Genomic DNA, 24,464 nt, shown 5'->3' with positions numbered 1-24,464 from the left:
GGACAGTGAACTAAATGGTCTATAAATTCCCTTACAATTCTAAATCTAAGACAGCTTGGTGGCAGAATAGATAGAAAGCTGAACCTGGAATCAGGAAGAACTGAGTTCAAATTCAGCTTCAGACACTTAGTTAAGTAATTCTGCGCACGTCACTTAACCTGTTTGCCTCAATTTCCTCATCTGTAAAATAGGGATGTTAATAACAAATGCCTTTCAGGATTCTTATTCGGATCAAATGAGACAATATTTTAAAGTACTAACCATGGTGCTAGACCCATAGTAAACACTGTGTTAGCTATTATGATCCTATGATACAATCAAAGAAAACCCAATCACCTTTAAACAGGTCTAAGCTGGATTCCTGACTTTGCCATTTACTACTAGTATGAGCTTTTGGAGACTTAGTTTCCTCATTTGTAAAATGAAGTATGTATAGGACCAGATAATCCTCTCTGGCTCTAAATCTATAATAATAAATATATATAAATATAAAATAGTAAATCTAAATCTACAATAGAGTGTTAGTCAATTATCTGGAAGGAAAGAGGCAAAAGTGTCTAAGAACTTACTTTATACACTTAAACTTTTGTGAAGTTCTTCAGGGCTGAGTCTTAGGCCTGCCTTCAACTTTCCTTTGCCATCACCCACATAGTCTCCAAAGACAGGTCATAACTTCCCCTATACCTGTTTCCCATATGTGAAAAAAAAAATTATTCTTAACTAAACTGAGTTTCATTTAATATAGTTTTCCTGGCAGCTACATGCTTAGTTGGAGGCAAGCTGGTTTCACAGTAAAGAGAATGCTTTCAGCCAGATTAGGAAAACCAAATTTGAGTCCTGCCTCAGATGACAATTATCTGTGAGACCCTGGGCAAATCTCTTAACAGATTTGCCTCAATTTCCTTATCTGTAAAATCACCTGGAGAAGAAAATAGCAAAGCATTGGGATCACTTCCCAAGGCTGTTGTGAGGATCAAATGATACAATATTAGTAAAGTGTTTGGCACATGGTAGACCTTATATAAATGTTAGTTATTATTTTAATTCTTATATCTGTAGCATTTTGCAAATCTTAAAAGCACTATATTAGTGCTCACTGTTATTTTTATTATTAGTTAGCCTATGACATTATTGAAAAACTAGGTAACCAAGTACAGTGAACAGTGTGTTGGACCTGAAATCAGATAGGACCTAAGTTTAAATTCAGCCTCAGATACTTACTAGCTGTATGACCCTGGGCACATCTCTTACCTTTGTTGGCCTCAATTTCCTCATCTATAAAAGAAGCTGGAGAAGAAAATGGCAAATCACTCCAGTATCATTGCCAAGAAAACCTCAAATAGGATCATGAAATATCAGTCCCAACTAATTAAACAAAAAGGACATTAACACTCAATACTCTTTATCCATCACCACATTTTCCCAAAATATCTCCCTATTCGAAGAAAGCTCCCTGTGAGTAGGAATTGTCTTTCTTTGTATGTACATTCCTAGTTGTATTTAGTTATTTTCTGACATACATCAAATATTTGTAATAAATGAATGTTAATTGATGAGTTGATTCATGACAACAAACTCTGCCAAGCCAGTCATTAAAAAGCATTAGGTCTTTACTTATTATTCCTAAATAGCATGTATGAAGCCTGAGAAGAACAAAGGGGAAAAATTATCCCTCAAAATACAAAGCTCTTATTCCAAACTTATTTTCAAACTTTCAAATAAAAAGTGCTATAAAAGTAGTCTGCATTCTTGTGAAGGCCTTTTCTTTGGACAGCCTAGAGTCTGTATTTTTAAAGCATCAAGCATTTATCTTCACCATTAATCTCAGGAAAATTGAGACATTCCTCATTTTCCATGCAGATGAGAAATACCCAGACATCTAAGTTCCTTTTAACATAGTATTGGCAAGAGGCCACAGATTTTTTTTTTATGAAAGTCTGACAACAGGGAAATAGATGTGGCCTTGTCTGAAGTTTCTCATCTCTTCATTTTCACTACTTTGTCCCAAAAACACTGGTGACTTTGGAAGGTTTGGTTTTAAAAAAAATGCATCTCCTTCCCTCCAAAGGCCCTAAGCCCAATTTAAAAAGAAGTCATTCATAATTCTGTACTCTTTGGAAAGCATGAGCAAAACACTGAGTATTATTATTGCTTTCAAGTCACAGATAATTTAGCTTTTTCATTCTTCCTTCTACTCTTAGGAAGGGGTTTCACTTTGCCTTCCACCAAAATGCTTAAACTTTCCCATGTCTGATCCAGGAACCATATCTTTTTTTTTCTTTTGTTAACACAACAGACTTTCAGCTCAATTAAGCAATGACATATTTTTGAGTTATCTGAAAATATGTTTTAAAGAAAGTTTCAGCATCTCCAACATGTTTTCATATTCTATTATCATTTTAATGGAGGGAAAGGTCAATGAGAACCTAGTTCCTCCACTACAATGTCAAACACCAACCACATATATAAAACCTGATGGGCCAGACCCTTAGGAGAAGCCTATTAGAATTCCTTGGTTCCAATTGGAAATCTCCCTGAATCTCATGCTCAGCAATACAAAAGAGACTCTCTTAATGTGCTTCCGAGAACTTGGCCACCTTCTCTTCTTGTTTCCATACTGTTCAAACACCTGACCACTTACTTAGCCTTCTTCTTAAAAGTTTTCCCTTGATTGTTTTTGTCCCTCCTTTTACAGGCTTGCTTCAACCTGTGAAACTTGGCTGAAGGAAGAACACTGGACTCAAAGAATCAACATTTGTTTCCAAATCCCATGTGGTGACATGTGTTGAATTTCCCTCCAAGTTCCTACTTACAAAAAGTAGAACCTGTGACTTCATTACTAAAAATGAGAAAACTTTTTCCTGATGCAGGGTGGCACTTCTTTCCAAATTAGGGTCTTAAAGGAATTCCTGGAGCATGGAGGAGTCATAAAGCCAGTATATCTTAGAGGCAGAACCTGAATCCAGGTCTTCCTTTGAGGTTGGTTCTCTAAAAACTAAGTTATGGTCAGAGTTTAAAAAAAAAAGTAGCAGCTACTACTACAGTCAAATTTTGGTTCAATAATACTGCATTAAAAAAATTCAATTTTGTATCAGAATCTATAAAAATGGCATACATAGGTCATTCTTTTGTCCTGAAGGCCTTAGGGAGCAAACAGAGAAAGATCTCTAAAAAATATTTACAGATTACAGGAGTGTAACTTTTTTTTAAAGCTTTTTATAGGCTTAGTGGATTTAAAAGGGCTATGAACTAGAAGAGAAAAAAAAGCAGGTAAAAATCCATCACAATTCAAAACAGACCCTCCTCTTTCCTTGAAGCAAATCCAGATACTCCCCTTCCTTCCCAACTAAACTTGCACGAGATACAGATGGGAGGGAAGAGAATTTTTATTAGCCTTGGCCCATGCTGAAAAAAAAAAAATTACAATCTCAGTTGGCCAGGACAAAGTATTCATGTTGTAGATTTAATTTCCTGACAGAAATGGAGACTTGAAAACTGTGGATAAATTTTCACACACATTATATACCACTTTCATACTAGCACTAACTTAATTTTTCTTAATTTTGAGATCACTAAAGGAAACAGAAAAAAAAAACTTCCCATCTCTTTACTCTGAGTTTAATGGAAGAGCCAATATTCTTCACATCTGAGGGGGAAAAAATGGATGTAAATGATTACCTATCTTCTAGTGGGACTTATAATTTTCCTTTGAATTTCATGAAAGGCCACCCAACAATCATGGCATTTATTTCCAATTTAGAACTATCCAGTATCACAGAAGCCAAAGAATAGAGCCTTTCTTCTTCGATTTACCACAGAATTAAAGGTCCATTCTATAGAAAATAATTTTCAAAGATGGGCTAAGTAAAAGAGCCATATTAAAGTCTTAAGTTTTGGCCCCTAGAAGGCCTAGGTCCAGGGTCTTTTCTGGGATGAAAGCCAGGTACTCTGAGATTTGTCAGAGATGTTAACTACAAATAGATATATTATATCTCTATAGATATAATATATTGTAACAGATTTTAAAATATATTTTAACATATTGAGACATGTATAACATTTTATATAATTGTAAAATATATAATTTATAATTATATATTGCTTATATCACATTATAATATAAAATATGTATTTGGCTATATTTATATATAAATATACTATATCTGTAAATGTATGTTAAAGATTTATATATTAACGTAATATTTATAAATTTATATACTTATTAAAAATAGTTTTGAGGGCAGCTAAGTGGCTCAGTAGATAGAGCACTGTTCTTGGAGTCAGGACTTGAGTTCAAATGTTGTCTCAGACAATATTTACTTAGCTGTGTGACTGTAGGCAAGTCACTTTACTCCAATGCGTTGCAAAAATCCCCAAAAAAGGGGCAGCTAGGTGGCGTAGTGGATAAAGCACCCGCCCTGGAGTCAGGAGTACCTGGGTTCAAATCAAGTCTCAGACACTTAATAATTACCCAGCTGCATGGCCTTGGGCAAACCACTTAACCCTGTCTGCCTTGCAAAAACCTACACCCCCCCCCCCAATAGATTTGAAACTCTGTGATAGACACTCACATACTTATATGGCTTTTTGTTTTGAAAAATTCTATTCAGAAAAGAATCTCTACCCCTAGCTCCTTTCAATATGTCCACCTTTTCCCTCACCAACCCTGCCAACCTTCCTCAGTCAAACCCCAACAATCTAACAAGGTAGAGTTCCTAGAAGATAAAACTGGGGATACAGACTGATATGTAGCAGACCTCACAAGATCACAGAAACTAGGAGTGGTGTGGGTCCTCTGACCCTAACTAGGAACCAAACCTATCTGTTTTTTTTCTTTTTGGGTTTTTGCAAGGCAATGGGGATAAGTGGCTTGCCCAAGGCCATACGCTAGGTAATTATTAAGTGTCTGAGACCAGATTTGAACTCAGTACTCCTGACTACAAGGCTCTATCCACTGCGCCACCTAGCAGCCCCGGAGCCTGTCTCTGAACAACAATCCCTCTACATTATCTCCAACAGTGGTTGAGTCTCTGGGTTGAAGCTCTCCAATGAAAGGCAACCTAAGATCTCCCAAGCCAAGGCATTCCATTTTGACAGCTCTACTTGATAAGCAGTTCTTGCTTGAATGCCTGTTCCTTTCCATGAGAGATCTTTATACAGCATTGACTCAGTTTCTTTACCCTGAACTTGACCAGAGCTATGCCCATCCTGATGATCAATGACAATCAGCTCCAAAGCCCCCAAGCACTTCACTTTCACCACCATGGTTTCTATGGGGACAATGCTTTTCAGACTTCATCTTCAAACTTTCTTCCCTCTTTTCATGCAATTTTCTCCCTGTTTGGTGATGTCTTTATTCCCAATTTTATTACCCATGCTCTGTATTTAAGAGCACTTCTGAACAGTATTAGTGATCCTGAAGAGTACTGTCTAATGGCCAATAAGCATCCCTGAGTTTCCTAAAGGGGCAATGGAGCCTCTTCCAAGATCAAATCCACAGTGGTCCTTGAAAGAGAATTCAGGGTCTCCTGGAATCCTGTCAAGTACTCACTACCAAGTCACATTGCCTCTAATCCCTAAATCTAAACATCATTGACAGAAACGGAAAGTTGATTTGGGGTTGGATTTTTAAAATCATAGTCAATTTTTTTTACATGTCAGTCATATTTTGAATCTAAGGGTAATACAGTGTTCCTTGGAACACTGGCTTCTTCTGACATGACCATCAGGAGGTCCTTCCTAAAGCACCGAATTCTACTCATCAGCAATAATAACTTATTTTGCTCTCTGCCTGCCTTTACCTTATGTTAAGTAGGGGTCATGAGCCCGTTAAGACCCTGGGTCAATCCTGCCTCCCTCCCTTCTGCTCTGATCTCATTTAAGGAACTCAAGTTGTAAATACACTTCCCTTTACTTGGGTCACTCTCTTGTCCTGATTACACCCAGCATATTTTAATCTTATCTTTTTCCCACATGTCCCCAGTCCGTCTGGGGATGAGTCAGTGCGGACAACGCCCCCGTCTGCTGCTAGTCTTAAAATTAAGAACATTCCCTAAAGACAAAAACAACCACAAAACCCAACCCAAACACACACACACACACACACACACACACACACACACACACAAACTGAACAGAAAATCTCCAGTGGTCACCTGGGAATGAGTCATTGCCTCCTCACAATGTCACAGGTGCTGATTAGAAAACTGAAGTTTTAGAGGTAGCATGAGTACAGTGGCTAGAAGAGGCTCCAGTCTTGGAGTCGGTAAGATCTGAGTTCAAGTCCTTCCCCAGCTACATTCTGTCTGTGCCATCCTAACCGATTCACTGAACTCAGTAACTCAGGTCACATGGAAATCCCTATACTAATGAAATCACAGCAAAATTCTGAAAATTAAAATTAAACTTAAAATTCAAACAAAAACAAAGCAACCAAAAAGCAGCAAGGATTGAGGAGCAGCTTGCAACAAACTGAAGAGACTGGAATTCTTATGTTACTCCTTCCTAGACAATACCCTGACTCCTGTTTGTAAACTCTTTGAGGGTAGGGACTGTCTTCTGCCTCTCTTTTTTAACCCAAGTACTTTGGACAGCATTTGGCAAAAAGGAAATATTTAATACATATTGGCAATTGATCATCCTAGCCCTACCCTGAAGTCCTGAGGCCACAAAAGGTTGTAGAATTAAGAGCTGACACTCAGTCTCTTGATGGGAAGAAATCTGACAGGCTTGGCAAATAACTTTAAGCAGCAAAAGACAGGGAAGCTACTTGTATATCAGATTAAGTTGCACAAAAGAGAGATAACTAATCTTACACATCTTATGCAATGACTGGAAATAGCAACATTCCTTCTTTCCTATTCCTGGAAACTTCAATATATGTTAACAGGGTTCAATATATACTAGAAAAGGGTTTAAAAAAAATACAATTATATCCTAACAAGCAAAAAAGCATGATATCCACATGAAGGAAGGTCTTGTTTGAATACAAATATAATACTAGATGGTAGGGTTGTTTGTGTACTAGACTTGGGAATCAGGACAACCTAAGTCACACCCAAACCTTGTCTCCTCCTTCCTAACCAACTAACTCACTTAATCTCGCTTACCCTCAATAGCCTCATATGTAAAATGTCCCAGGATTGTTGTGAAAATCAAATGATGGGTGGCTAGGTGGCATAGTGGATAAAGCACCAGCCTTGGAGTCAGGAGTACCTGGGTTCAAATCCAGCCTCAGACGCTTAATAGTTACCTAGCTGTGGTCTTGGGCAAGCCACTTAACCCCATTTGCCTTGCAAAAACCTAAAAAAAAAAATCAAATGAGATAACATACATATATGTGTGTGTGTGTGTGTATACACAATATTGCAAACTTTTAAACATCATATAAATGCTAGCTTTAAATTAATTACTTTAAATAATTAAAATTAAATTACTAAATAATTGATTTATATTAATAATCATCAATATAAATTAATTAATTTTAGACAAGTCACTTAAAACAAAGCCTTGGTTTCTTCATCTGTAAAATGAGGAGTTGAACTAGAAATGATCTGAGCAATCTTTTCCAAGCTCTAAAAGTTGATAATTTGATGCTTCAGTATTGACCCAACTTTGCCTATCAATTATCCCATTAATAACTATAAGAACACTAAGTATTTTTTTTAAAAAATCTTTGATCCCATTTGAGACTGGAAGTTGGACATAAAGGAACTTATAAATATTAAGTATTTGTATCAATGAACAATGAGCAGAATCATCAATATGCAGATGATGCATGATATCATGGGAATCAATTCCTAATGTGTTAGAACATGGTGGCCCAAACTAAAATAAAACTCATCTGTAGTTGCATTTTATGTTTATAATCACATAATTTTGAAAGCTTTTGAGTAATAAAATTATCAAAAAAATAGACATTAATAGCTTTTTTAAATCAAAAGATTATATTTAAAAGTACCACTTTTTAAAGCATCTGATAAAGAGCTATAGTTCCATATAAGTTTAGTTCTGTTTATTTCTCATGGTACCTTTTTTTACCTTGATTATATTGTCTACAACATAAAAATGAGGAATTCTCTGTATTTTTAAAAGCTAATGAGTAGTTCATTGTCTCTCTCTCTGTCTCTCTCACTCTCACCAAGTACCCCAAAGACAGATGCCAAACACTGACCTGAAAAAAAATGAAAAATTTTTTTAAAAGATGAATATGCCATAAATTAGAAAACAAAAATCAAGGAGCATTTGAATCTGGAAAACAATTTTTTTTAGGGTTTTTTTTTTTGGTAAGGCAAATGGGGTTAAGTGGCTTGCCCAAGACCACAAAGCTAGGTAATTATTAAGCGTCTGAGGCCAGAAGATTTGAACTCAGGTACTCCTGACTCCAGGGTTGGTGCTCTATCCACTGTGTCACCTAGCCACCCTGAAAACAATTCTTTCTTGAAGGGGTGAAGGCTAACTAAGAAGAATTTAGACAGCTCAGTTAATGGAGAGGCAGGCATCTACCCCAAAAGAAGACTCTGTAAAACTTATTTTTTTTGAGGTAGAATTAACGAAACAAATGAAGGGATCTACAGTATTAATTTCCATAAACAGATCAGACTGTAGATTTCAAAGCTGGAAGGGGGTCCATGTCCATCTAAGCTAACCTTTTTTTCCCAGTTTAGAGAAGAGGAAATTAAGACCCAAAGGTTAAGAAAGGCTTAAAGATGAAAAGGGGCAGAGCCTGGATTCAAATGCCAGTGTCTTTCCTATGGGAGTCATTAGATAGAATATTTATTCCTTATGATATATAAAATTACATGACTTCTTACTGTCTAATATCATGTGTTATATCAGTCCGGAAATCAGCTTTAAGAAAAACAAAACAAAACTTTTGGCCCTTGATAGTTTCCTAAATCTATTCCAAACATCTAAGGGTTAAGTAATGCACTCAATTTAATGAATTATCATCTCATCTTTGTGGAAATTCAGAAAAATGGTCTGGATTATATTTTCAGTTCTCACTAAAAAAAAAATATAAATAAAAGATCTGCTGGCCTCCTTTAGTCAAATTTCTTTCTAGGCCTTTGGTTTTTACAGGCTGGTACAAACACTGCTGTTGAGTTAGGGACATTTGAAAAAAAAAAAAAACACAATGAATAAAATGTATTCCCCTTACCATCAGTTAAATATTTCACTGAAAAAGAAGGAAAGGAAGGAGAACTAGATCCCAAGCTATAGAGTAAAAGGGACTTCCTTATTAATCATTCATTTAAAAAGAACATTTTGGAAATGAGAAAACTGAGGCAAAGTTAACACATGTACTGAGCAGCAGAGCCAGGATAAAATCCAAATCTGATTTCAATTCCAAATCAACTTTCCCTTCCACACAAGATCGGATGATCTCTTTCATGTACATTTTCAGCTGCGCAAAAAAAAAAAAAGAGTACATGGTAATAGCTAGCATTTATATAGCATTTTAAGGTTTGCAAAGCACTTTGAAAATTGGGAGATAGGTGATATTTATCACCACTGTTTTAAATCAGGAAACTGAGGCAGACGGAAGTTAAATGACATGCCTAGGGTCAACAGGCTGGCAACTATCTGAGGCAGGATTTGAATTCTGATCTGCCTGCTGACAGATCTACTGCACCTCCTAGCTACCTAAGAAAGAAATCTTACAAGTAGTTCAACTGCAACCAGACATTTCAACAGAACCTCAAATTCACATGGATAAAAAAACTAAGCTTATTATCTTTTCTGCTCAAACCCACTCTTCATTCTGACTTCATTTTCTGATGATGACACCACCATTCCTATACCCCCATATTCAAAACCTTAGTCTTTTCTTTCTTTGGCTCACCTTCACTTTCTCCCCCTGTTCCCATATCTAACATGGATTCCCTTCCTCTCCCATTTCTTCTTTCACTATCCATCATTTAATTAATATGATTTCGTTGACAGGTATTTCCTCTCATGCAAAAGGTCAAATATTTGTCTAAGTATTTGAATAAATTAAAGATATCTTGGTCAGTCTTAGAAATAGCAAGACAGAAATGCTTCTAAGTATAGACTTTCAGTTCTTCTTACTAAAAAAAGAGGGGAAATGTTAGCTGTTCATCTTAATATATACTTTTTTAAAAAATCTTCCTAAGTTCACAGTTTCACACAGAATAGAAATTTTTCTATTCTATGTGAATTCCAATAAGATAGAATTTTTTCTACTCTTCCTTGAATTCCAAAATGCTTTTTACAAAATCAATTCAAAAACCAAACTGAAAGTGATTCATTGTTTGTTGACATGTGTGCTAAGAGCAGAATAAAACATTAATTAAATATATATATATATATATATATATATATATATATATATATATATATATAGGAAAAATATAAAAACCGGGTTCTTTGGAGTAAAAGGACCTGAGTTTTATACCATTTAGCACTTGTATGACCTTGAGTAAGTTAAATAACCTTTTATCTGTCTCAGTTTTCCCACTTTTATGAGGATGTGGAACTGGAATGGAAGGAGTGAATTAGATACCATCTAAGGTCCCTCTCAACTCTAAATCTACAAATTGTCTACGCTTCCACTACAAGCCATGCTTCTTGCCATTACCAGATTAATTTTTTCAGAGATAGAGGTCTGATCAAGTCATCACTGTACTTGGTCCTACCCAATCTAATATGACCCTATTTTTCTAGCTTTTTCTTTACTAATTAACCCTTTCATGTAATCTATGCTGAGGAGTAAAGCCATTATAAATAGTTACATTATCATAAAAGATCCTTTTGGCAGCACAATTGATATCTGACCACTTTAGAGCTAGATCCAAACACAATTAAAAAGATGATTCTGGGGTGGGAGTGAGGACAGCAGTGGATGGAACACCAGCCCAAGAGGACCTGATTTCAAATCCAACCTCACATACTTAATAATTAGTTGTGTGACCTTGGGGAAATCACTTAACCCCACTGCCTTGCCAGAAAAAAAAAATGATGCTGGGAGGTGAGACTAGTTCACCTGCAGCCACGTCTTGGTTTATTCACTTGGAATGTTATGATTTTACATACAACATGCTACAACCTTACATCCCTCTGGATACAGAAGACAGATCAATAGTTCCCTCTTCCTCCCTTGATTCCCCCAATTAGAAACAATCTATCTTTCATTCTCAGAAACACTGTCACTCTCTATTTTGTGTTAGTTATTTATTTGTGTATTATATGCCCCCTACTAGTCTGGTGGCTAGTGGATATAGGGGTGAGTCTCACATCAGAAGATTATAGTTCATTCATTTTTCAGTCACGTCTAACTCTTCACTATCTATTTGGGTTTTCTTGGCAGAGATACTGCAGTAGTTTGCCATTTCCTTCTCCAGCTCATAATACAGATAAGGAACTGAGGTCAACAGAGTTAAGTGACTTGTCCAGGATCACCCAGCTAGTACATGTCTGAGGATGGATTTGAACTCAGGATTCCCAGCCCCAGTGCTCTATCACTGTGGGGTCACCTAGCTATCCCCAAGTCAGGAAGACCTGGGTCCAAATCTAGCCTCTGACTCTTTATCAGCTGTATGTATATATGTGTGTGTATGTGTGTGTTTTTGTGTGCATGCATGTGCACCAGTTAGTTACTTTAACCTCTGTCTCGGTTTCTTCATCTGTAAAATGGGAATAAAAAGGAATAACTACAAGTATCTACCTCCCAGGGTTGGGGTGAGGATCAAATGAAATATTTGTAAAACTGCGTCTGATCCATAGGAAAAATTTAATAATATCTATTTCCTTCTTCCTACTGTAAATTCTGTGATGTCAAGAACTCTTATCTTAAAAATAAAAGAACTCTTATCTTATCTCTTTCTCTCTTTCCTTTTGCTAGAATCTTGTTCTGCACACAACAGGAGTTTTAAAAATGTTTGTTGAGTTGAACTGATCTAAGTTGAGTGCATGAAGGGTGATGGGATCATTTCTAGTAATTAATCAATCAAGAAACATATATCAAAACATCCTCTCTATGTGGTTAGATGAACTAGCTGGGTTAGATATTGAATATAAAATAAAGCAATTCTTGCCTTCAAGGAGTTTGGTGGCTCAGTATATATAAACACTGGTCTTAAGAATCAAGAAAGATCTGAGTTCAAATTCAGCCTTACTGAACAAGTCACCTAATGCTTATTTATTTCCTCATCTGTAAATTGTTGATAACAGATCCTAATGTCTAGGGTTGTTGTAAGTAAAAATGAGGGATCCCTAAACTTCAAGTGTATCAGTTTCTTCACCTGTAAAATGGGGATCTTAATTGCAGTATTACTATGAAGATCTCCATAATGTGCTTAGGAAACCTTAAAGAATTATGCAAATGTTAGCTCTTTGTATTGTTTCAGAATGAAGATCAGTTCCAGCAAATACGCCTAAAACTATGAGAGTCTTAATATAGTAATTTTTCACTAGTTCAAATAAACTAGATTTATTCTTAACTGGCTACCTGTGCAAAGAGTGAAAATGATGAAGGGAAAAATGTTTTACTCCAGTAAACAAGGGCAAGGAAAAAAAATTTTAATCCAGAGACAAAGTCACAGAATATTAGAACTAGAAGTAGACTTAGAGATCAGATAGCTGAACCCCTTCATTTTTTTCATATGACAAATCAGACTCAGAGATACCAAGTAGCCAATCCTTACACCAAGCTCCAAACCCAATTCTCTTTGCTGTATAAAAGAATTTTTATTAAAAAAAAATAATTTGGGAAAAAAACTGAGTAAAATAAAGCAAACTTTAAAGAAAAACCATCAGCCCAAGTTTATACTAGGTATGTAAAATACAGACCTGAAAAAACAAGCTAGAAAATTCATGAGGTAAACCAAAAAAAAATTATCCTTTAATTAACCTTTTGGAATATTCATGTACATCCATTTCATCTGGCTAGTATAAACTAGGCCTTCAAGGTGATGCCTAATAAGTTTTAAAGAGCATACTTTTACTCCCTCTTTAAATGTGAATTATTAATTCCTGGAACCTTTAAAGTTCTACCCATGACTCTGACTCTTTCAGAGTATTGAGTTATCAGTCAGAACCACTCGGCCTGCTCCACAATTATCAAAGAGCCCCAGAATGCAGACACCATCTACAGGCTGCTCTCCATCGCCACTTTGAACTTGGCAGTTGCAAGAGTTTGGGGTTGTTTCCCCACCCCACCCTCGAGTACCCAAGAACATGCAGCATCATTCAGAGTTCATATTTTGCTAGTCTGGCTGTCCTGGAATTTGTGGAGCTTCACATTCCGGCAGCAAATTAAAACCACCATTTTAGGCCCTGCTCCCACCACATTTTTTACTTTGAAGGCAAAAGTAGTCCAGCATTTACTGGCGAATATAAACATTTTGCTCTGGCTTGAAATCCACATTATGTAACATTATTTGTTTCTGCTTTGGTAAACTGCCATGAACCAGTGACTGTAACAGCAAAGAGGCAACCACCTCAGAAAATATTTTTAATCTCTCTAATTATGAGATCTGATTTGGCAGCCAAACTTCTGCCAAGCAAATCATCCCCCCCCCCCCGAAAACTATTCTAAGGGGGAAGAGAGGGATTGGAATTGCCTCCAGTTTCTTTACTCAATTAGTATCTAGAGGTCTTCACAAATTCTCAGAGCTTTCAAACTCCAAATCCAAGAGTTTTTCAGGTGGAAACGGTTCTTGGGAGACCTCATCCTCTTCATTTTACAGATAAGGAAACACACACAAAAAAAAAAAAAACCTATGAATTCAATCAAGTAAGATGATCCAGCTTTTTAAACAGGAGCTAAGCAGCTCAGGGAGGGTTGGGAAGAGCTGAGTTCAAATCCAGCCTCAGATACTTACTAGCTATCTGACCCCAGGCAAATCATTTAAATTTAAATGAGGTCTGTTTCCCTCTTCTCATCTGTAAAATGGGGATAGGATATTGCAGGATTTAAGATCAAATGAGACTTTTATAAAGCAGAGTACTAATCTATAATAAGTATTATGTATACATATTAGTGTTATTAATATTAAATGAAAAAATATTGGTAGAGTGCTTTGTAAATCTCAAGGTGATACAAAAACACAAGCTATTTATTTTTACTCAGAGAATCTCCTTTCCATAACTTTCTATAGCTTCTCCATAATTCATTATACCCTCCTTCCTCTCTAATCCAGAAAAAAATAGAAAAAATGTTTGAAGTACCTAACCCCAAAATTATCAAGTCATATAAATTACCTACCCCTAAGAAAAATGATCTTTTTTTATTTTTAGGGGTTCTTTGAATTTTATTTAAGGCAATGAGGTTAAGTGACTTGCCCAAGGTCACACTGCTAGGCAATTATTAAGCCTCTGAGTCTAGATTTAAACTCCTGTCCTCCTGACTTCTAAGACCAGTGCTCAATCCATTGTACCACCTAGTATTTAACTAAATTATAAATTCCTATGTTTTCTAAGTTTTTTTTAACTATTTCATTCTACATGTTTGAAAGATTATGTGCTTACAAAGTGAAGAAGTCTATGGTAGATGAACTTTACTTCAACTTCTTTAATCTTTCACCTAAAACTCTGTTTTATGTAGACTAAGATTGGTCCTGGAATACTAAATAGGGGTAAAGAAATCAGATGAAGAGTATATTTAAGGTGGCTCAGTGGATAAAGCACCGGCCTTGGAGTCAGGAATACCTGGGTTCAAATCCAGTCTCAGACACTTAATAATTACCTAGCTGCGTGGCCTTAGGCAAGCCACTTGACCCCATTGCCTTAAATTTTAAAAAAAAATTTAAAAAGAAAACGAAGGGCAAACGTCCCTGAGCCTCATATAATGTAGGAGCCTGATAAATGTCTGCTGTTCAAGATGGTATTGACTCAGTAAGAGTTGTATCTCAGACATTAATGTTCTTGGACATAAAGAAGAGAAAGGAGGGAAATAAGCTTGGAACATCACGGAAGGCTTTAAATAATAGACCATCCAACACAGAGCCTGGGTAAGAAGAAAAGAGATTCAATAGGAGTTATTATGAAAAACTTGGGAAGATTTCACAGAATGAAAGTACTCTGAGGACAAGGACTACTTAATAGCTTCTGACATACAGTAGGCACTTTAAAAATCATTTAAATGATGAAGACTAAAAAAAAGAGAATCCAAACTACGAGATATATATATATATATATATATATATATATATAAAATAACAACAGCATAATCAAAAAGACCATTTGCTACAAAGATCTGAAAAAAAATCTAAGAAAACATAATAAATCAAATCTCCATTCCAGAATGTGGCATCTATATAGTCAAATAGTCATCCTTTCAGTTATTTTTGCTTAACTGCCTTTCATTGTTATGGAAAACAATTCACTTTAGGAAAGGAGGAGAGGATGGAAAGAGAGGCACATCCATCCAAAAATGACTGTGATGTAAAAACAAAAAAGCATAATGTGACTTATTTTTAAGAATATATATATTTTTAAACATAGGGATTCTAATCTAGCACTTCATTCGTATGCAGGAGTTCTTTTGAGTGGCTTAATCACATCACTATGAACATCAAAACTGCACCTGACCTGCCCACACAGGAAACTCTTCTCCTTTATCCATTCAAAACCACTGCTTTCACTTATTGTCTGTCTCTACCAAATCTGGATGGATATCCAAAAAAATTTTTTAAGAAGTATGTAGGATGATCTACATATAGGCAGTTGTCAAATTTGCCACCTACTTCTGAAAGCAGACAGAACTCAGTTCCCTGACAATTATATTTATGGTCCTAGCCTACATAAAAAGTTGTAGCTTGAAATAAGTAATTAACATTTATTATTTAGAAGTGATTTGAGATCTACATATGGTGTTCACTTGGGAAAAGGAGGGGAATAAAAGGAAAACAAGTGAAAAGTCAGGTCATTTAGAGTGGATGAGTTTCTATATTCAACAAATGCAAAATAAATGTCCTCAGAGGCTCAGTTTTGTCACAGACCTAGCAGAGAACTGAGGGAATTATTCATCAAGTTCAATGAAATGGAAATATGACTGACTTCTCCATGGACCCCAGATCATGAGACCACCTTGTCCAATCTTTTAATGTTACAGATGGTGAAACTGAGGACAAGAAAAGCAAAGTAACTTGTCCAAAGTCAGTCAATCAATAAGCATTTATTAAACCTACTTAAAACTACACTAAAAATTGAGAAAAGGCAATAGACCGTACCTGCCCTCTAGAAGCTTACAATCAAAAATAGTTATCCAGTACCAAGTAACAGAGAGAGGCTATTAACCCAAATTCTCCAATTCTTCATCCAATTCTTTCTTACCTGTTATCTGAGTTCAGTTTTTTTTTTGTTTTGTTTTCTTTTACTTAAATGAATCTGACACAATTTTATGTTTATTTTGTCAATGAGAAAACATGGCTTCTCAGCTTCATCCTAAACTAGAAGAAAAAAAAAGTTTGAAAAAGGACAAAGACACACATTCACCTTTAAAAACGAAGAGATAATTCCAATAAAGTCTGAGACCTAAAATTGATAGGTTATTTTAAAATTCCCATTTGTCTCCTATTTCTCAGACAGGATCAAGCTTCTGTTTGACGAAGAACACATCATTTTGTAAATGAGATGCAGGTGGTAGCCCGAGTCCCACACCAGTGCTGTGACCTCTTTATGGTTTCTGAGGTCTTGAATAATTGTTGCTGTTCACCCTTGCTGGGAAGAGAACTGCTGTGTCTTTGACAATGAATGTAGGGAAAAAGCATAAAGGCATCTATCTCTGCACCCACATCAACATGACAGATATACATCGTTCTTTTTCCCATCTTTCCAAGTCAATCCTGTGAAAATTCCCATGAGAAAATGACCCTCAATTTCTATCCTTTGCCTCTTCACCCCCCTCCAACTTCCAACCTTCTTCTTCTTTCTCCAATCTACAAGATAACATATAGTATAATAATGTAACAACTAAAAAACTATAATATATACAGAGAATACACTGAGAAGGGAAGAAACAGTTCAAAAAAAAAACCTCCAAACAAACAAAAAAGAAAAAACAGAGAGAAAAACCAAAAAAAAAAAAAAAGGGGGGGTATAGTCAAACAAACATGCATGCCAGTCAGGCTAAACTTAAAGTAATCCGGTACAAGGGAATTTGGAGTCAAAAGATCTGAATCTGAATCCTACTTTACCACCTGTGGGACCTTGCTCAATTTGCTTCATCTCTAAGGACCTCAGTTACTTCACCTGTAAAATGAAGAGGGCCGGATTGAACCAGCTTATATCTAAAGTCTCTTCCAGATCTAAATCTGATGAAGAAATGTAGCCCTATTAAAATCAACTAGAAATTCAACAGAACACAGAGGAAGCAAAAACTAACCTTCCTCACCCTTTCAAAAATAAAAAAAAGGTGGAAATTATTCTTTTAAATTTGATTTTAAATCCCATTTCTACTTCTTGAAATATTTTTTGAAGAACTAGGGTTTTTAGACCTCAAGCCCAAACTTTTCTAATGATGCTGTGCAAGAATATGATTATTTCTATGCCTTAGAATTATTTTTAATCCAAGTGAGCCTTCTAGCATCTAGGAAAAAAGGAAACTAGCTTGGGATAGCTTTAAAACTTGTTCACTCCCTCTGCTGGCTCCATCCTTGAAGTCAACTCTTAAATGAGGTAACCAATGTTCAAGTCAAGCTATTCATTTCTGTGACATGAAACAAGGAGGAATGGATGGGGAAGGTGTATTGGTCAGTATTTTTCCCTAAACTTAAAAAAAGAAGAACCACCCCCCCTCTCTCAATTGTCAAAAGAAATGGATGACACATAGAGAATTCACTGCCCAATCACTACAAAGGTGTTTATAGACTCAATATGGAACTTAGCAGAAGATAGTTTCTCTCTATCAGGATCTCAACTCTGAGCTTTCTGTGGCCACAGATTCACATAAAAAGAACTTGCTTCCTCATCCCTACCATCTGAGAAGTTGACAGAGAAGTAAAATTACTAGAAGGGTCTTCTCAGTCGTTTTCAGTCTTATCTGACTCTCAGTGTCCCCATTTGAGGTTTTCTTGGCCAAAATACTGAAGTAGTTTGCCATTTCCTTCTCCAGTTCATTTTACAGATGAGGAACTGAAGCAAACTGGGTTAAGTGGCATGCCTGAGTTCAAAAAGCTGGGAGGTATTTGAGGCCAGATTCAAATTCTTGAAGATGAGTCTTCCTGATTCTAAGTCCAATACCCTATCATTCTGCCAACCAGTTACCCAGAAAGGCCTTAGGAGAGAGAGAGAGAAAGGACTGAATCAACTCCACTTCCTTGGTATTTGTTCCATAACAAATCTCTTAAATAAAAAAAAAAAACTCACAACTTTGGAAGGGAGAGAGGGCAGCAGGAGATACTGTAGAAGAGGGAAAAAATGGAGAGAAAACATGATAACCCAGTTTGGAAAGAATTATGAATTCATGAAATGAGACTTCTACAGATACAGCCCCTGTGGGTCAATATCTTTATACAGGTGGAAAGCCTAAACAGAAGTGGCACAATAGAAATTCTAGGATCATTTAAAAACAAACTAAGGATTTCATTTCATTGAGTCCATAGTTCCCAGTGGCCCAGATGCTTCTATTAACCCCATCTCTCCCAAGAAGCTTCTATTTTTCTTTCCAAGTTATTCATGTGCACCCATCCAATCTATCCTAGACTCCTAAATACATGGCAAAAATAAGGCACCATTAAAATCTTAAATTTATTAAACTAAGGTATCATCAAGAATGCTGAATTCAGAAAAAAGGTAGGCAATCTAGTCCAACCTTAGCCACTCACTAACAAATCCACTGTACACAGCCCGTTTCTAAACATATAAAAGGAGGATTGTCTAACTTCTCTCTGAGGTGCCTCAAAGTTCTAACACTCTATGACAACATGGTCACAATCTCCTATCATGTCCATCTCCCAGAGTCCTAACATCAAATGAGATCCATTTGTGATCTTTCTGGGTCTAACTGATTGGCAGAATGGAGAGAGGGCTGAAATTAAAGTCAGATGATTTCAGTTCAAATACTGATTTAGGAGACTCACTATTTATGGGATAATGGACTAATCTCTTAGCTTCCAACCTTCAGTTTCCTCAGTGTACAATATGGACAATAAGAATTGTAGTACAGATATGACAGAGTTTTGGGAGAATCGAAAAGGTATATCAAGTACTTTGCAAAAAGTTTAAAATACTATGCAGAATGTCCCAAAAGTAGTTTAAGTTTAAATAGATAAAAATTTAAAGTTTTATTGACTTAAAGTTTAAGTTGTAAATAGAATAACAGGTCTATATAATAGTAGATATATATAAAATCAAATAGATATATATTAGTTTATCATACTGTATACCTTTAAATTTACATTATATATGGTAATATTTTCATTATTGTAATTATATTAAATTATATGTAAAAATGTTGATATATACATTAAGTTATATATAATATAACAGCTTAAAGTATTGAGATTTTAGTTTAAGACTTAAAACTACACTAAGATTTTTGGAACACACTGTATAAATACTAGTCATAACTTCATACCTATTGCCACTGAGAGCAGCTCATGCAAAAATAAATGCGACCTACTATTTTCATTTTTTTACTTGATGTCTATATTCTTGATAAGTTGTTTGCAAATAAAATGTTTCAAAGTGAAATCATATTTTAAAGTCATTAAAGAAAATTAAGAATTAAAGAAACTTTCTGCCGGTGGATGGATCTCCTTTGTTAAAAACAGGTTCTTGTTTGCTCTAAAAAGATCACATTAGACAAGTCACTTAAATCCAAACGCCTCACACACACACACACACACACACACACACACACACACACAAAATTAACTTTAAAAAAAAAGGGGGAGGGGGGAAGGGGAAACTAGGTAGTACAGTATTTAGAGCACCAGCCCTGGATTCAGGCAATCTGAGTTTAAATCCAGCCTCAGTCACCCGACATTTACTAGTTGTGTGACCCTGGGCAAGTCATTTAACCCCAGTTCCTTTGCCATCCCCCCCCCCTCCAAAAAACAGGATTTTTACATCTTTTATTCGGGGCAAGAATAAGAATAATAACTATGATCCAGAACTGTGCTAAGGTTTTTATAATTATCTCATTTGATCTCCACAACAAACCTGGGAGTTTACTGCTATTATTATCCCATTTTACAGATAGGTGCCATCCAAACTAACCTAACCCCTTGTTTTACATATGAGGAAACTGAGAAGCAAAGAGGTTCAATCTCTTGGCCATGGGCTCCCAAGCAGAAAGTAACAGAAGCAGTTGGGTCCTCTTAGATCAAAGCCAGCGTCCTTTGCACAGGACTCTTTTGAGTTATTTTATTCATCCATTCACTCACTCAACAATACTGCATTGGGCACAAATCAAAGTTGATTAAAGCACAACACATGTGTGGAGGGCAAGCCATCACTATTACAACTTAGCAAGATGCCAGGAGAGTCACAAAGGCCACATTTCCTCCTTCTTTGCTGTTGTAGTTGATGATGATGTTGGTTCTGGCATCTGTGAAGTCTTCTGGGACCATTAAAGGGCTTGATAGACTAATCGAGCCCCCAAGGATGTCCAAGGATCATTTAAATTCTATAATGTATCATGTCAACAAGAATGCCATTGGGTCCAGACCCATGCCCTCTTTTATAGCTCCAAGTGCCATGAAGACTCCACTCATGATGTCACTACATTCCTGATCCCCTAGGTCATTCTGATTATTCATATTATCCCTCTCTGATTTTAAAGTCCTGGAACGTTGCCAAACTTACATTATAACTAAGGTCATAATACACACACACACACACACAATCAACTCTCTGTAGTCAATCACACACACATAAATGAATGTAGATGTATTTTCTATAATATATATGGACACATAGAAACATATGTGCATAGTACTTTATTAGAAAATACATTCCCTATTTAGAAAATGTAACATAATAATAGCTGCTGTCTAGGGCTTTAAGATTTGCAAAGTGATTTTACATAATTATCTTATTTCTGCCTTACAACAAGACTGTAAGGCAGAGACTATTTAACCCCTTTTTACAAAAAAAGGGTTTTTTTTTCAGCCTCAGAATATTGACTACTCCACTGTCATAGGGTTAGTGTCAAGGACAGGATGGGAACCTAACCCTTCCTACCTCTAGGCCCTATACATTAGCCACTAGCCACTGGCCATCATTTAGAGATTTGGAAAAACTTTGCTTATCTAGAAACAGACAAACTGATATAAATCTATGGGGACCAAATAGAGTCCCATAAATAATGGGGTGATATTAAGAGAAAATATTGATTCAGGTGTGGTTTTTTTTAATCACAGAAGACTTCCCAGAAGTGAGCTCCATTGGGACAGACACAAGAAGGACAACCACATTCTCACAGTTTCTTTAGAGGGAACCAACAAGACAATTAAGCAGAGAATAACCAAGTGAAACAATTCCAAAGATGCAATCATGCTGAAATAATGCAGTACTGATGGAGACATCTGGGACACGGTTATGACTAATCTCATAGGATAATATTGGTAGACAGGCCAGAGTCCTTGGCTAAGAGTCAGGAAATCTAGGTTCTAGTCTCAGCTCTGCCACTAAATAGCTTCAGTGACCTTGGGCAAGTCACTTATTCTTCTGTAGGCCTCGGTTTCTTTATCTTACCACCTATAGGAGGTTGTGTGTGTGTGTGTGTATGTATATGTATATATGCTGGGCAGAATTGCAAATCATTTAGAACTGCAAGGAAACTTAGGGGTCATCTCCTTCAACCTTCTCATTTCCTAGACAGGGAACTCCATCTCAGAGAGTTAAGAAGTTGTGGTCATTCATGGTCATTCAGTTGTTTTTTAGTTGTGTCTGATTCTTCTTTTCTTGGTTTGTCAAGTATCTTTGGATACTGGATGGTTTGCTATTTCCTTCTCCAAGTCATTTTCAAGGTAAAGTGACTTGTCCAGGTTCCCACAGTTAATAAGTCTCTGCGACCAGATTTAAACTCAAGAAGACAAATCTTTGATGGTTCTAGTTTTGGTCTAGCTCCAAAACTTTTACACCTAACTTTTCCATCTCTCTTTGTTGATCCCTTTGAACAAGCAGGACAAATAGCTCCTTTTGGTCTAATCACTACAAGAATAAATTGCTGTTCTTGTCAATGCATTCCATTCTCAGTCCTCTGTGGCCTAGTCAAGAAGACAGGAACATATTCATTCAAGTTGGGATCAAAAGACAAGAGAAAGTCCACCAAAAAAAAAAAAAAAGCACTGAAGCATTCCTTCTCTTGTGAAAATAGCAGTACTCCTTGGAGACAGAGCTGCATCTTACCCTAGCAAACAGTCACTAGACTAGACTATATGGCTTGTTCTGCCAAGAAGGAAGAACAATATAGTAGGGAAGTCCTAAATTCAGGAGTCCAGAGAGTAATCTATATTACTACTGCCCATCACTACTACCATTACTTCTACCACCTTACATTTACATACTTCTTTAAGGATTTTTAGAGCATTCCTGAACCCCCCCGCCCCCCCCAAGCACCCATTCCTACAACACAACCCTGTGAGGTATAATGATGGATTTTAGAAAGGTATGAAGTCAAGATCAAACAGCTCTAAGGGGCAGATCAAGATTCAAACACTAAATCTCCCTGATTTCACATAACCCTGAACAAGTCACTTCATTTTCAGTGACTAGTAAAATCCCTTCTGGCTTCAGATTTTGGGGAAGTAAGTAAGGTGGTTGGGCAACTAGGTGGTACAGTAGATAAGAGCAGCTAGGCCTGGAATCAGGAAGACCTAAGTTCAAATCCAACTTCAGTCAAGTCGCTTTCCTCCCTGGATCTGACTGTTTTCACCTGTAAAATCAGGGAGTTTGGACAAGATGGTATCTAAGGTTCCTTTCAGATCTTGATCTAGATTTTTATTTCACAGCACATGTGTCAGTTGGGGTCCAGTTTACTTGAGATATATCCTCACAGAGGATATATCACTGAGAACAGACAAAGTAGGATAATTCTAACCAGAACTTCTGATATACAGGATGCTGTCATCACTAGAGGAAGAATGATTGATCATCTGTTTTTCCATGAACAAAAAACTATAGCTCCATATTCAAGAATAGAAACTGGTCCTGGGAAGAAAGGGTTCTTAAAATCAGCCTGAGCCTGCTTTCAGTGGCAATAGGTATGAAGTTAAGGACTAGTTTATGTGGTGGTTCTCTAGGCCACTAGTCATATACCAGTAACAGAGTCAGTATATTATACAGTGGATTTGGAGTGAAATAACATGCTGAACGTTGAGTTATAGGACCTGAGTGCAAATTCTGACTCAACCAGTTTATTAGCTGCATCATACTGCCCAAGTTGCTTCATCTCTCCCTGGGTCTCACTACAAAATGAAGAGTGTTAGCCTAGGTGATTTCTAATGTCCCTTTCTAGTTCAAAAAAAATCTCTGATAACTATTGTATCATAATTGGTTTCCTTTATAATCCTATGTGTTATTTCATTCATTTAAACACACACACACACACACACACACACACACAATAAGACTCCCTTAGTTAAACTGTCCTATTTACCATCATGTTGTTAGATATCATTTGAAACAACCTACTTTCATGGGTCTCTAAATATTAACATGGTTTATCACATCTTGAAATATGTGTAGCTGTACTATTTTTTTACAGTGAAAAGTCAATGAGAGGCCAAAGTTGACCTATGCCTTAAAATAGCCATATATGTCAACAATGTGGTGACCTACAACCTGTGAAATATTGATGTTCTAATGTTGAGTCAGAAAGTACTCTGATCTTGTGACATTATCAGTCGCTGGTCTCTTCCCCCAATCCCTTCTCTCCACTTCCAATCAACTCCATGAGCTAACAGATTTTTTTCCATCCTGGCTCACACACCCTACTCAAGGGTGACACCCACGAGTATCAACCCACTATACACATCCTAATAACCCCAGTTCCCAAAGCCATGATAAACAGGAGCTAAATTATCAAACAGTAGAATGTCCAATGCATACCAGTGCAACAGGTAGCACTACCAAAGATATGGAAAAATGCCAAGAAATATTAGATTTAGAATCAGAGGAGATCTTACAGATCACATGGTCCAAACTCCAAATGTTACAGATGAAGAAACTAAGACTCAGCAATGTGCAATTATTTGCATTAGATATGTGCTAGAGTCAAAAAGAATTGCAACTACAGACTGGATCTGTGCTATCAGATGTATAGGGAATCAATCCCCAGACAAGGAAACTTCCTCTCCCAATGTAGGTCAGTTGATGCCTCTGAGGTTAAATGACTTACCCAAGGTCAGACAGCTAGTATTTGGGAGAGGTAGGAATTAAATCCAGGTGTTCCTATCTTTGAAAACCAGCTCTCTCTCTAAGATGACAAATAGAGACAGAACCTGGTCTCAAAATTTGATTGGTACAGAGAAGTTCTAAGAGGATACTCCCTC

At 36.5% G+C, this 24,464-nt stretch overlaps 1 protein-coding gene and 1 long non-coding RNA gene across 2 annotated transcripts in view; both read right to left on the bottom strand.

Moving 5' to 3' along the window:
* LOC141487773 (uncharacterized) overlaps window positions 1–22,508 on the bottom strand; it is a 32,052-nt gene extending 9,544 nt beyond the window's left edge. Inside the window, exon 1 of the long non-coding RNA XR_012468511.1 lies at window positions 570–22,508. This is a non-coding gene — a long non-coding RNA (uncharacterized LOC141487773). The remainder of the gene's footprint in view (window positions 1–569) is intronic.
* Window positions 1–24,464, bottom strand: part of FOXO3 (forkhead box O3) — a 145,972-nt gene that overhangs the window by 115,655 nt on the left and 5,853 nt on the right. The window lies entirely within an intron of this gene.

Source organism: Macrotis lagotis, chromosome 5 (genome assembly GCF_037893015.1).
Source record: "Macrotis lagotis isolate mMagLag1 chromosome 5, bilby.v1.9.chrom.fasta, whole genome shotgun sequence".
NCBI lineage: Eukaryota > Metazoa > Chordata > Mammalia > Peramelemorphia > Peramelidae > Macrotis > Macrotis lagotis.
Note: the sequence above shows the minus strand (reverse complement) of the source record. Positions and strands in the feature narration are given on the sequence as shown.